Source organism: Epinephelus fuscoguttatus, linkage group LG13 (genome assembly GCF_011397635.1).
Source record: "Epinephelus fuscoguttatus linkage group LG13, E.fuscoguttatus.final_Chr_v1".
NCBI classification, from domain to species: domain Eukaryota; kingdom Metazoa; phylum Chordata; class Actinopteri; order Perciformes; family Serranidae; genus Epinephelus; species Epinephelus fuscoguttatus.
Genome location: NC_064764.1, coordinates 27,949,095 through 27,964,651, shown reverse-complemented (window position 1 = coordinate 27,964,651; position 15,557 = coordinate 27,949,095). Strand labels below are relative to the sequence as shown.

Here is a 15,557-nt window from a genome sequence, read left to right as displayed (position 1 = left end):
AAAAAAAGGCTCAGTGTGGTTTGTTGAAATCATTGTGAGACGTTTTTCCATGACCTGCAACTGTGTGTGTCATGAGTGTGTCGGTGTGTCTTTGCGTGTGTTTCACAAGGACACAAGAATGCGTAGATGTACATGTGTATATGTTCATGAAGTTATATCTATCTATGTTTGAGGGTGCATATGTGTGTATGTGTGTGTGTGTGTGTGATGACAACCCTGTTATCACAGCGTCTGTATTAGCATTGCAGCGTCTCACCGCTTTGTTTTACCCTGACCTGTATAATCAGTGTCACATTAGCAACACAACAAATCAAACGCTGTGAGTTTCCCCCCTGCAACCCCTCACACACACACGCACACACACGCATGCACACACGCACACACACCGCATGTCCTCCTTCATGCTCCCAGCTGGCCACCATACTGTGTCAAACAGATGCTAATTAATATGATAACTAATACCTATTACACAACATGCAAAGCTCCAAAACCACTAATTTAATTTCTTCTTATTCAAAAGCAGAGAGATGAAATGAATCAAGATAAACTCTTCTTCCTGTTTTGTATTACGGCTAATACTTTCAATATCTGAGTAGGTGGTTAGACTGAAAGTGTACTTGAAGATTTATTAAAAACAAGCTCTGTTTAAAAAAAAAAATTAGGGCAAATTATTAAATCCAGTTAAAATACAAACAAAATCACAAGGTGGCTGCTTTTGTCAAATTTAAATAGTCTGTAAGAGTAAAGGTTTCGTCTTTAACTCCTATACTTGTGCTATTTAACAAATAAAGACTATGTAATGATTAGTTGATCATTAGAAAAATAATCTGCAGCTACTTTGATAATGTATTGGGTGTTTTTTTGTCGTACGTGAGAGTAAACGGAATTTTAGATGTCGGAGCGCAATGACAATGTCAGATTCGGCTTTGATAAAGTGTAAAAGTTATTTTCACCTATTTTTCTGACATTTAAATACACAAAAATAATCTGCAGATTAATTAATAATGATAATAATAGTTGGGTGCAGCCCGATAATACACTAACAATGAAAATCTTCCCAGAGCAAGTGACATTTTGTTAATTACATGTGAAAAATTAAATGCATTTTTGCTCATAAAGCGTGCTGTTTTGTCGCTTTGCCCAATTTCCTCTGAAGCCAAGGTCCTAAATTATTCTTAGATTTGGGATCAGACATCATCTTTTTTTCCTAATAACCCCACTTCTTATCTTTTCTTACTGTTTGACCTGAAATGACGAAATTCAAACAGCAAAGATACTAAATAAAAACACAGTTTTGGATGGCTGAAAGTGAAAGTGTGAGGTATTTTCTTTCTCTTGTTGAAGAAATCTTACGTACAGTAAAAGCAGTTAAAAATAACTACAGAATGGACAATTAAAATTAAATAGTTCATATTGCATTTTATGGATCAGCAGCAATGCAGACTCTTGTTCTCCTCTCCTGATGTACGAGGAGGAAAGTCAGCATCCGCTCAGCTCCTTCTACTGTAAACCCTCCAGTGTTGGAAAAAAAAAGGCAGAAGAAAGAAGAAGAGAGGAAGGAAGAAATTGAGAAGAGGGGAGAAAAACAGAGGAAGGAAGGGAGAGAAGACAGACGGAGACAGATGGGCGAAAAGACAAGTGCGGAAAGACAGACGGGAAGAGGGAGCTGAAAGGCAGAAGGAGAGGAGATGGAGGGATAGATTGAGCGAGGAGAAGGAGGCGTACTGTAGGAGATCCAGCTGACATTAGCGGGTGAGTTTATGAGATGTGATGATTAGCCAAATCCTGCTAATCAATGACACATTCACATGGGTTCCTGCTCTGTTGCTAAACACTAATTGGTCTATTCTGCGGCAAATAGGGAGATGCTGTTTCCCACTTCACTGTGAGCAATGCGAGCTGACACGAGGGCACATGTGGGCACACACACACACACACACACACACACACACACACACACACACACACGTACACACGTGTCAAACGTTACTTGCATGCACATACTGTACATCTGTAGCAGATTCTGGTACATAAAAGGTCAAATTGAGACTGATTCAATTTGAGAGGGGATGAGGAGCAGAGGATCCTGCTCGACTCACTCTAACAATAAGGAGAGAATGGGATCCTAGAGCGGGCCGGTTGAACCAGCAGAGGGGGGCGGGGAGGGCTGGAGACAGAGCCCTAAATTCAATTTCACTTTGTTGAGTATTTAGATAATGTCTCCTAATGTAATGCCGGGGCCGTGAGTGGATCCACGGTATAGCTGCGGCAGACGTTAATCACAATGCAGCAGCAGCGCCACCACTGTCTGAGGACGGGCACTGCGTTGCTGAGCTGCAGGCTGAAAGCAAACACCTGAGGGCTGGATACAGGGACTGTACCTGGAATCTATCTGAATATTACATTTATGTTTTTGAATTAAAATAATCTACTAAACCTAAAAGTTTGATATACCGATTGTTAAAAATGTACATATTATCCTTTATTGTAAAATGCAAATCTAATAAACTGTATATATTGAACACAGATGTGTATACATGCATGCACTGTACATAAAAGCACATATTAATTATTACATAATCCACACTGGCACTATCTGTAACAGTGTGACCTGCATACAGAGGTTATATATTTTGCTTTTATTCATGCACAACATCTCACTTCTTTTATGCACAGTATAGTTACGTGTTTAATCTTTGCTCAGCTGTCTTGTCCTTGTTTTAGCTGCATATTAACGTGTAGTACACTTAGCCAATAAAGCTGATTCAGATTTTTGAGCAAATATGAGCTTTATAAAACTTGAATTTGTGGAGTTAATCACAGATTAGGCTGAATCCATTTCATAACAGGCATAACAAATTAGCAGCAGTTATTAAGTAGGGCTGCAACTTACCATTCTTATTATAGTTTTTCAAATATTATCTCGACTAATCGCTTCGTTTTTTTGGTCTGTAAAATGTCCGAAAATGTTGATTAGTGTTTCCCAAAGCCCAAGATGACGTCCTCAAATGTCTCTTTTTGTCCACAACCCAAAAATATTCAGTTTACTGTCACAGAGGAGTAAATAAACCACAAAATATTCACATTTAAGAAGCTTTCTTTCCTTAAAAAAATACTCAAACAGGTTAATCAGTTGGTTGACGATTCATTTAATGGTTGACAAATAATTGATTAGTTGTTGCAGTTCTATTTTTAAGGCGGTATGCCACTAAAAATAAGCACAACCAGATTATAAATATCATAAACTCATTCTAGTTCCTGTAAAACACACATGTAAATATTGTTTTTGTAAGTTCATTTATTAGTCAGAAAAATTATTTTATCAATCAATTGATCCGTTAGGTCATTTTTAAAGCAACAACGCTAAAGATTTTGCTGTTTGAGACTCTTCTGTGCTGTTTCTTTCTGTTTTATATGGTAAACTGAATATTTTAAGTCGGACAAGGCAAGTCATTTATCGCCACCTTGAGTTTTTGGGAAACAGAACAATTATTTTTCTGACATTTTATAGGTTAACCAGTCTATCTTGTTGTACATGTACTAATATTGTGTTTCATACTTACATTGGTTAGATTTGATCATTGAATATTTATCATCTCTTACATTTGTGCCTTAGTGCCTATGTTTTTTAATAGTATGTACCATTTTAGGGTTATACATTTGCAATTTTGTTATGTTTGAATAATAAAGGTCTACTCGATTCATAAAAGGAAAAAAAAAAATCAAGCGTAATCGATAATGAAAAGCATTAGTTGCAGCCCTGCTATTTACAGTACTGTCATAAATGACTCGCTTTAGAGCCCCTCACCTTGGAGGATGGTATTGTCATAATATTTTCAAATACACATCTCTCCATCTTCCTCACACAGTACACACACACACACACACACACACACACACACACACACACACACACACATACAGCACATCCACACACACACCCACAACACGATGAGTGCGGTCAATGCGGGGTGTATTCCTCTCTCAGTGAGTGCCGGTGGTTAACAGTGCTTTGCGTTGAAGAGGAGGACAAGAGGAGGGTTCACTCAAACACATGACTGTTACTACCTAAATATTAGTGCAGGGACTCTCTCTCTGTCTCTGTGTGTCTCTCTCTGTGTGAGTGTGCCTCAGTATGTGATAGTGTGTCTCTGTTTGTGTGTGTGTGTGTGTGTGTGTGTGTGTGGATGTAATTATGTGCAGAGGAGAGGCTGTTTGGGGTAAATAGAGTTGCAATTATTCTTTTAACCTGTTAGATTGTCAGCCCCACTAACACACAGGGCCAGGAGGAGACAGAAAACAGACAGACAGACAGGCAGATAAGTACTGCATTTAGAGACAAACAGTGGCACACATTTAACTCACAACTAAACGCCTAAATTTCTCTATGACGTGTATTATCAGAAATGTGTTTTTCAGTCAGAATGAATGTGTTTTAATGATTCTACATCTGCAAAAAGACACACGGACATATGCGATTCAGTGTTTTTGTTGTTATATTTCTTCATCTAAAATGACAATAATTCTGTAGCACGTGCGACCCTGAACACATGAAAGTGAAATAAGGACAGGTTAATTGATTTATGTGAAGATACATTTTGTTGTTGTCGCGTTTCAAAGCTAATCGGATGTGTTTAACGCAGGTGCTAATATTACTGCCACGAGTGATTTGATTGCTGTGTGTCGAGACATGATATCAGTGAATTGATTTAATTTGCGATACACTCGCTGTTGACAGCTGTTTGACTGAGATGAAGTGTAATGCTCCATCAGCAGCAAATGGAGTAACCCATTCAGCAGCAATACTGCCGCATTAGAGACAGGAAGTACATTTTATTTTCCCTCAATACTTTCTAAATGGCCTCATGGCAAAACTGGAGACCGGCTTTTGAATTATTATTACGTCTTACTGCAAAGAATTCAGGTGGGAGGAGAGATATTATTTGAATCTACTCATATTATCACGTAAATAAATGAGATGTTTTAAAATGTACAGATCACTGAAGAAAAGCACTATTAATCTTAAACACAAATTTTCCCCTCACACTATCTTTTGCTGTATTTTGCACACACACACACACACACACACACCACAGGCTAATAATGTTATCGGCTCAGATCACCAACTCAGCAGATCTCAACTGCATGTCACCTACGATAACTCAACGCATGCACACACACGCGCGCAGATGCAGAGTTCGGTGACCCTTGTCAATAGGACGTTAAGGGTTTTGGCACTAATGACCAGTGTAGAGATAAGAGAGGAGAGGTTAATGTGTTGCTGTGGGTGATCAAGATAAGACCGATCCCTTTAAGCCTGCGGACAATGAGACAGTGAGAAAGGGAGTGAGGATACAAAAACCAGAGGTAAAAAGGTGGAGCAAAAAAAAAAAATAAATAAATAAAAAAAAAAATACAGAAATAAGCAAAAGCCTTGTAGAAGAAATGTTTGTGTACGACTCTCCGCTACATGTAAACTGCTGTTTATCATATTTGATGTAAGTGGGTTTATGCAGATTCAGTCCATCAGGGCTGCACGCATAAATATGCACACAGCAGCATGGCAGAGCACTAAACACTAAAAACTCAATAGCCAGTACCAGCCAATCCAGCTCTTGCACTGAATGGGTTATCAGCGCAGCTCAAAAGACAAACCAAATATACGACCCTGTCTCGCATTCAAAAGGAGGCTTTATTTGGGAGCTTTCTTTGTGCAGGTCAGTGATACAACAACTACAGTATGTGTGTTTATCTCCGGTGATTTGTTTGTTTAAACTATTGTTAGTATCGGGGGATGGATACAATTATTGTGACTGCTATTTAAGTACAGACAAAAGCTAAGTGCATGCATATATGTATCTATAAATAAATGTATATATACACACACATACATACACACACATATATACCTTCTTCCCTGTGAGTGAAAGCAACATAAAATGGCTGGCCCCCTACCCCCCCATCTGTGTGGCCGGCTGGGTCGGCTGACATTTGGACACTTGTCAATCATCTCTTTCAATAGCCAAGCGGCAGGAAAAATGGAGTCGGGGGGTCAGCAACTCAGTGTATCGCCATGGCAACAACTGCACTGAAGTTCATAGCCTGCTGGGACTGTAGTTCTAAGTGTGTGCCTGTGTGTGTGTGTGTGTATGTGTCTGTGTGTGAATGTCCATTTTTGTTTCTGCTCCGAGTGTGTGTGCGTGCCTCCTTGTGTGTGTCCAATTGTTCCCCATCAGCCAGAGGCAAATACTCCTCCCATTTTAGCTCTTCCACCTCTCACCTTGCAACCTCACATGCAGCTTTAGCCTTTTCTCCCCCCCTCCCGCTCTCCCCTCCTTTTTTTTTAACCTCCCTCCTCTAACCAGCGGGTCAAGGAACAAGGCCCTGCAGGAAGTACAGCATCCAAAAAAAGAGTACTTAACCTTTCGCCACCTTGGCCTCTCCCTCTCTCCCCACTTTGCCTCTCACCATTTTCCTCTTCCTTGCCGGTGTGTGTGTGTTTCATTGTGATCCTCCACTTGCTCGTGCTCTACATCTAATTGTTTTCTCATCTTCAACAGTTGTGCTTTCATCTGTTTCGCCAGCGCTGCGTTTGGACTTTGTTGTTGAGTGGGTAAAAGCGTGCATGTGTTATCCCATACTGTGGCTCACATGTGCAAGCTGTCCTGTGTTCAGCCACAGCACACGAAAACAGGGTGATTAGGCACACAAACACAGCCACAACAAACTATGTGGAGTCTGCGCCGCTGGTGGTCTGTTTATGGGATGAATACGAAGGATAATTTGTGTTCTCAGTCAGGGAAAATAGCTCAGATTGAGCCTCAGAGGACAATCCACTGACCCGTTTACTGAACACTTATCGCAGAGAGGTTCACCGGCACTATTCATCCTCCTGGGGCTCCAGCAGACACACACAAGCAGGCAACTAGTCCCTCCTATCTACCCAGACTATAATGACAGCACGAAGTGCAGTGACAGCAGCCACACAGAAATGAATTTAATACAAAGCTCCAAATGGCATGAAAACCTGTAGCTCTGGGAGTAAATACCTCTCGTGAAAATGTTGACATACACAACATTTACACAGCAGCTTGTAGCAGATTTTAGGGATTTGATGATAGTTTAGTTAGAGGGATAGACGCCAAACTTCTGTTGCATTAGATTTGAGCACAATTGTTTCTTTTTGGCACGACTTAAAATGCCTATTGGAGAAACAAAGCACTGTTTGACTGAGAGTAAATAAATAAACAAGTACACAGGTTGCTACATGTATGTTAATTTTATCTTTCCTCTTACTGTAACTAGTGACTTTTATGAGTAAAATCTGCTGCTAATAGCTGTTTGATGTGGATTAACATGCTCCATTACCCCAATGTACCAACACTGCCAGAGTCATTACAGAGCACACACACACACACAGAAATCCACACTCCATGACACAGACACCAACACTGCTCCATCCAAATCTCCCCCTGACAACGCGTGCAACACACACACTTCTTCGTCCAACACTCTCCCTTTTCCCGGTCCCATCAATAGACAAGGCCTGACTGGAATGGCGTAATTCTGGGGGATAATTCATGGATAATTTTGGGATAATCTCCAGCAAACCATTCGGAGCGCTGCCACCCAGTTTGCCCGCAGCCTGATTACCAGGCTCAGAATGCCAGCCACTTGTAGTGACCAGCACCGCCAGCAACCACTTTGCTGCATGCAAATAAACAAAACAAACAAGGACCTCCAGCAGGGAGACATCCAGCTCCGCTCGCACAGATACTCACTAAACACTGCTGCAGGTTAGTGAAAAGACACACACAAATACGATAGAGGCAAACAAATCCAGAACACCAATGTGAAGACATCTTGGTATATACAAAAGCATGCATGTGGAGCGCTTACACACCGAGCCCCTTCCATGCCCCCCGACACACTCACACACATCCAGACAGCTGAGGGGATTTTCATTATGTGTGATTGCCATCTCGTGGCTGGAGTAACTATATGATTAAGAATAAATGCATAACCTTTGCCGTGACGTGCAATTAAACATTCAATTTTACAGTCTAAGCCAAGGCCAAAGCATAAAGGCAGTCTGCATTTCTTTCAAGGACTTCAGACCAATCTGCCTGCTGAGATTAAGCCAGTGAAAATATCATTTAAAATTCTGCTAAAGCATTAAAATCAGAACATTAGCACTAATTTACTGTTGCATGATACCTTAAAGTTACACTATGTGGGACTCTGCTACTCAGCTTCTATTTGTAAACTGCATTGCCAGCAAAAGCAACAGTGAAAGCCAACGGTTAGGCTTTTCGCCTAGCTACATTTGCGTTGTTGAGGCACTGTGTACACAATTTTCATAGCTTCCTCTTTGATGTGTGCCGCTTACAGTCTGACACCTGGTCACTGCTTTTTATTACATTCCCCTAGGAATGTCACAAACACAGCAAAATAGAAAGAAAAATGAGAAAATACAGATAAATACACCGCCACACACTTCTAATGGGTCATAATTGAGAGAAATTACTTTTATATGATCGGGGTTTTTTTTTTGGGTAAATCCTGCATAGAATACCTTTAAATTTATGTCTTCACATTGTTAACATCAATAATAATTTGCTTAAACACCATGTGTACACACAGGCAAGTAAACTGACAACATATCAGCACATACGTTCAGCTTAATGCTGAACTTGGTCTCATGTTGGAAATGCAAGAGGTGCTGCTATTCAGCTCCATATGTTGATAAATACTGACATCTAGTGGCTCAACCTGAGAACTCACAGTGTCAAGTGCTGAAGGATCACACGTTTGGATCTAAGTAAATACCACCACCTCTTGGCCAACACACCCATTTAACAACAACAACTACATTTTTAGACAAAATTTTTGTCGATATGGATTTCCTGATTTTTCTTAAATCAGTACAAAACTTACATTTATCATAGGAACATTTTAATCTTCTCATTTATAAATCATAAGCTTGAAAAGAAAGGATGTCTTATGCATTCTTAAGAGGATACAAAGTGGTAAGGTAACTCTTGTAATGTCACGACCACCATGATTATATTACACGTTACTCTCTGCTGAATCTAATTTTCTGTATTCTGCAACACATTCACAGTGAGGCAGGAGGCTTCTCAGATATACACACACACTGACAGAGAGCTGTGTGCAGTTTAAGTATGTTAGTACAGGTATTTAAAGATGTAAAGACACAACTGTGGTGTTAAAAAATGCTTGCTATTATAAAATAAAGCATGCCACTTTCAGTTAGCGGTTCCCTCTCTGCTGAGAAGTTGAACATAGTATTGACAGAATAACTTCTTGTTTCCTAAGAAAGAATTGGTGGGGACTATGTGGACCGCAACTTAACTATGTCGACTACTTCTAACACCTGACATTGCTTAAAATTTCCTTCGTACTGTGTTCACATGCAGATCAAATCTTTCCTGTCTGTGCAGGAGCGTGCAAACTCCCTAACACACTCAGACAGACACACAAACTCAGATCAAGTCCACTCAAATAAAGTGCCATTCCAGGTTTACTCACCATTAGTTAAGACATCTATCTCTTAGGCAGTAAAATCAAATCAGATGTGTTTACAATTTTGCATTCATGTCCTCAACATCATCTCCCTCCACTGTCACAAAACTCAGTCCAGGATAAACTGTTAGTCACAAGACTGGAAAAAGAGGATAAAAATAGGAAGTTGCAGTGTTTTCCCAAAGCGTCCAGAGGCATGAGTGTCTCCAGTCCCACAGTTTGTAATCACTCCCGAATGAAAAGGTAAAAAGCCTGTAGCATGAGCTGTAACAGCTGTTCAGACTAGACACAGGAAGCAGGGTCCCCCCTCAGTCAGTCCATCACTCCACAGAGCACTTAAGTCCAGCACTTATTTTGGTCCGGCTGTTTGAGAACGACAGAGAAACACTTTTTCAAGAGGGTGTAGACTCAGCTGAGGATCATCTCACAGATGCAGCTTTGACCTGTACGATTACAGATGACAACAGTGAGAGATAATCTAGATAGGCTGATGCATCAAAGTGGCATGAAAGCTCACCTGTTTTTCTCGCCACCCATCGTGTCTCCGAGGCGGTGAAAGCCCTCCTGTCAGTTTTAAACCACCGCAGACACACTGGTCTCCTCTGTCATCTTCCCCCCTCGCCTGTTAGACGTTGACTGCTTTGCTCTGCTCCATCTCTGCACTTGACCAATCCACTCTATCAGCTCCAGCGCTCTCAACTCCACACAGATTTGCACTGTGCACCTATTCCATTTTTATGATGCTCTCACTCACTTGCCTTCTCCCCCCACCGCTGCCAAACCAGTCACCTGTAGGCTTAGAAGTACTCAGAGCCATTTCCCAATCTCCCGCCCTCCTCGCCTCATCTTTATCTTGTCTATCTCTCCTATTCCCGTCATTTTCACCCCCAACTCCCACTCAGTTTTCACTCCTACCCACTTTTAGTCTTTTCACTTCCTCTAATAAGTCCCCTGCTTCTACCCAACCATTACCAATTTTCTCTGACCCACTATTTGCTATTAGCCCCTAGTCTTCCTCCTCCCCTTCCTCTTATCCCTCCACTCTCCATCCCTGTCTCTGCCTATCCTCCTTATATATCCTCAGCCTTCGCTTTGCCTTCTCCCCATCTCCAGCAGCATGAATATATTATTATCTACACAATGGGGCCCTGCTTATTGTTTATGAATTACCAGCCTTGCGGCCAAACAAAGCCTATTTTCATAAGAAACCTCCATTTCATTTCAGCTCCAATTAGATTGGGGGCTAAAGAATAGGAGTCCTCAGGCCTCAGCCCCTAAGGATGGCAGGTCCATTCAGCTTCATTCAATGGGGCCTTATTGCTTTCCCATACAAAAGAGCACGTGGACGGGCTTTCAGACTGAAACACCAACCAAAAATGACTGGGAGACAGTACTGTACAATAACAAATCTTTAAAGAAAGGACACTGAGTGCTTATCCTCCCATCCATCAATTCATCCCTCACTCTTCGCTTTCTTCTTCTCCTCTGTTCGTATATTGTAAGACCTGGACATTAATGACAGACAGTTGAAAGAGAAAGGGAGTGAAAGAAAGAGAAGAAGAAAGAGGCAGAGCAGCTCAGTTTTTCACAATACATGTCAAGTCTAAATGATCACTGGCTGCTGAATAGACAGATGGAAGGGAAAAGAAGTGAGTCGTGTGTATGTATGTGTGTATGTGTGTGTGTGTACAGCTGATTGATTCTCTGCTTTGAAAAGAGAGAGAAAAGAGTGAACGAAAGAGAGAGGAAGACCTTGATGCTTTTTCTGAGCTCCACAATAGTCAGGGAGTCTGAGCCGTATTGTGGAGCACCCACAGTGACAAGCTGTCACTCCATCCTGGTAGGAAGAAAGAGGCAGAGAGAGTGAAGAGGGGCTGGGGCAGGTCAGAACCCTGATAATACACGTCTGCCTCTTCAATGCACAAGTTTCTCACCAACCAGACACTTGACAGGAAGAAGAAGGCTCTTAAGTTTGTCCTGGCAAAGAGGAAGTAAAAATAAAGGAAAGTTGGAGCCCAAGTGTTACAGTAATGTGTCGTTATGTGCCTCCACCTGGAAACACGGTAACATCAGCTAAGAGATCCAGGTAAACTTCCCAATAGCAAGGCAGTGGCTCTTTTCATGCTCCGGTTTTATTATCAGGGACTGAGTGAGTGGCAGTCGGCCAGCCAAACACTGTGAGAGAGTCAGACCAACAAGGTCAGAGCACGACAGTGCTGGCCTGGCTTTATCTGCCGAGATCTCCTTCACAGGATGAATGTGAATTGTGCCTTTGTTCCCATGAAGTAATATTCACCGTGAAACAAAAGGCAACTGTTTTCATTACTAATGAGTGGACAAGGTGAGAGTCACAGTGAAAAGGTTGACATCTGGGCTTATTCATCCAACAGCAGCAGAATGGGATCATCTCCCCCAACAAAGCTCGTCGCGATTATCAGGGTACACAAAAGATTTCAATACACTGGTCGTTTCAAAAAGAGGTGGCATGCACACAAACACGCACAATGAATGATTGTTTTTTGTTCGGCTACAAGATGCAATCAATATCATTGCCATACAAACCTTTTTTTTGCACTTTTTCCCATTAATTTCAAAATGCCATCATGTGCCATTTTCACGTCACAACTTCAGTTCAGTCAGCCAACTCATGAGGAACATTATAATGTGAACACAGAACATCTTTGCACATATTTCTAGGGTTGCAACGGTACGTTAACCATGTCAGAAAATACTGCAGTGTCACGGTATCACAGTATTACAGAATTACTATTGTAAGACAAAATGACCCTTAAAGGAATAAAAAGAGAGGGGTTATTTTTGGTCGCAGTATATTGAATCATAACTCCTGTATATCATGTTTCCAGTATCTTCCCAATACACAGCCCTATAGAACTGCAGCAACTAAAGGCTATACACAACCTTTTCTGTCGTTTAGGTATGAGGAAATGTTGATCTCCTGCCACCCGTAGGGGTGCTACTTTATGAAACACTCCTGTGGCTCATATTAGAGGGCAGGAAGAAATGACTTATGTGGTCGAATGGGTGGAAGGACTGGTTGTTACATTTCATCTGCCACCCAAAATGAATAGCCGTGGACTATTCCCCCTTAAAAATGCAACAACTGCACATGAGCAGGAAAGGCAAAAAGACCACTCTTCTTCTTTATGCAACAATTTCCCAAATCACCTTTCCTTCAGAAAGTCAGCCTCACATGCCCTTTACAATCATGTTACACACCTTACTGGCAGGTGATAAAGTCAGCTGCACATTTAAAATAGTCAATGAATGAATTTCGTGACTTCTTATGGAGCTCAGAACTGAGCTTAAGGGCAGCTAAGCTCCCCCACCCTTGTAAGCGGAACACTGGTGATATATCAATTATTTAAACAGTTGCCCCTGAGTCTATTAAAATCTATTAAAAATGCTTAAACTTAGCTTAAAACTTAAACTATTAGCCTAAGTTTGATCTTTTTCACAGTAGCAACAATGTCTTTGCTCCACTGAATAGCAAAGTATGCCATGGCAGTGAGATAACATTCACAATATCAGCACCGTAAAACTGATACATATTTTTACACTATTACACCTGTGCTTTCCCAGCTGTAACTAGCTTGGCTATGAAAGTGGTGAATTAAACTGACACTACTCCATAGTTTAGAAGATATAGACTTCATGGTATTTTTATGAAAGGTTATGTAGTGTTGATGCGCAGCAGGTGACAATCAGTGCTGTAGTATAAACCTCAGAGCAAAGGCTCACCAGCAGCTTCAGCTCCTTAATTTACTGATATCGCCAAATACAGCAGCAACTAAGCCAAACAAACCAAGACGTCTGAAAACACTGGATGTGTTTGCACAAGTGTAGGGGAAGATGCCACCCAGGGTAATGGCCCGCACTCCCTTAATTCCTCTCCTAACCAATAGATGGTCTTCTTTCAACACGTGTATTGAGTAGTCATCCTCTACTAAATTGTGACATTTGTGACAATCATCTGGATTGCTGCACTCTTGAGATTGAGTGCCATTTCTTGTTGTAGAATGAGTGAATAACAGACAGCTACTTAACAGAGACAGCAAACTAGCTCTACAACATGGCCAAACGCAAGTATGATGCTGTACTTTGGGGATCTTAAACCAATGACGAAGGAGAAATCTCGACCCCGTAGCTGGACCAGTTGGGAACCACTGCGAAAACACAAAGCTATTATCTCAACATCACAAAACTGATGACCAGAGTAACATGGCATTTCTTAAACGACTTCTTTTAAATTACTTCCATCCGATGCATCCCTCTGAAACTTTATATATTTTCCATTATAATCAAATAAAACCTGATTTTATGGGCAGAATACAGCCCATTGAAATAAGCAACTATCAACCTACAGAATTTCCTAAATTCTGCCTGTCAGATTACAGTCATATGTGACTTTATGTCATATGTAAATATCTACACATAGCAGTAGTACAGTATTGTAGTTTCACCAGCTTGTAGAAGTGGGAATCCATGATACAATATTATCACAATACTTAAGTCACGACACAATATTATTGTGATTTTTCCCACATACTGAGTATTGTGATAAAACATATTGCAATACATTACCTTTAATAAAGTTTTCAGTCTGTTCATCTCACCTCAGCTATTTTTTGCAGCATCAAAATTTATCTAGTAAACTGAAAAAACAATTGCTTATATCATTTTGGTAAGCTACCTAAAATTTAATCTGCATTTGTAAAATTTATAATTTATTATTCATACTAATAATTGATACTTGATACTGTGACAATACGATACTGCCACACAAAATTATCGCAATACTAAGCTCTATGAATTTTCCCCCACCCCTAGCACCTTGCTAGCATTACTAGCTTGCTAGCTATCAATCATTAGCATTACTAGCCAACGAGAATTAGCCAACATTTTTAGTAAGCTAGCTGGAGGAAGATATCCTGAAGTAAAAACAACTAGCCTGAAGGAAAGACTTCTAGATAGTTCATTAATGGCCAGGGTTGGGATTTTGATTTGTTTTATTTAGTTAACTAAGTTAGCTTGTTTTGCCCCAATAGTTGGGAATGCTGCCCCTTTACAAGATTTTCATCTTTGTGCAACTACAACAAAATGGCTTCTGTACCTATTAATTTCTCTCAACAGTGTGTTGGTTTATGCTTAACTCACATCTTAAAATAAACTGACCTAGTTCCTATTGGGTCAACCTCCTCCATCTTATCATAATGTTACCTTGTTTGGTGAAGTTAAGTAGTTGTATCCAGAAGGTCCAAATCTGCCACCAGAGTAAAGCTCTTCTTCAGGCTTCAACAAAGCAAAAATTAGTCCAGAAATACCAGCAACATCGGCGGAGAGCATGGAAAAAAACACCTGTTAGCTTGCTAGCTTGTTACAAAATGCTACCTGGCCAGCAGAGGTTGAACCCTTGGTAAACATATTGAAATAAACTGCGCAGGGCAAGATGGCGGACGGAAGTAGTTCAAACAGACCGCCTTTCAGAAAATCCTCCTTCCTGCTTGGTCCTCAGTGGGCGGGGCTTAGCCTCCACCTGTCAGTCCACACCTGACAGTTTTACAAAATTGATTAGTTATATTTTTCATTATTTAAATATGGAATTTTGTTGGCAAGTGGCCTTAGTATCAGTGGGATAATACCCACAAATTTGTACATACAATGCTGTAGTATTTACATTCATATGCATCTCTACATCCACGCTTTGGCCTTTCTCAGTCATGTCCTGTTTATGGTGTTATCTTAATAGTGGTTATATATGACAATACTCAATGTTCATTATATCATTAACAGCCCCTGTGAGGTATCGGTAAACTCTTTAAGCCATAACAACTCAGGTAGGGGTGATCCACCCCGGCTCCATGTTTATGTCAACTGCTTTTTGTTTCTGTGTTATATTGCACATTTTATGTCTCGTGTTTTACTACATTCTTATGCTTGCAGCAGCACAAATGTCACACTCCCAACACATAATAAAGTGACTTGACTTCTTC

At 40.7% G+C, this 15,557-nt stretch overlaps 1 protein-coding gene across 4 annotated transcripts in view; it reads right to left on the bottom strand.

Annotated features, from left to right (window-relative positions):
• sox1a (SRY-box transcription factor 1a) overlaps nt 1-15,021 on the bottom strand; it is a 111,827-nt gene extending 96,806 nt beyond the window's left edge. For all 4 annotated transcript variants that reach the window (XR_007450781.1, XR_007450782.1, XR_007450783.1 and 1 more), the window contains exon 1: nt 14,785-15,021. The gene's annotated coding sequence lies outside the window, so the exon portion shown is untranslated. The remainder of the gene's footprint in view (nt 1-14,784) is intronic.
• Nucleotides 15,022-15,557: the final 536 nt, after the last annotated feature.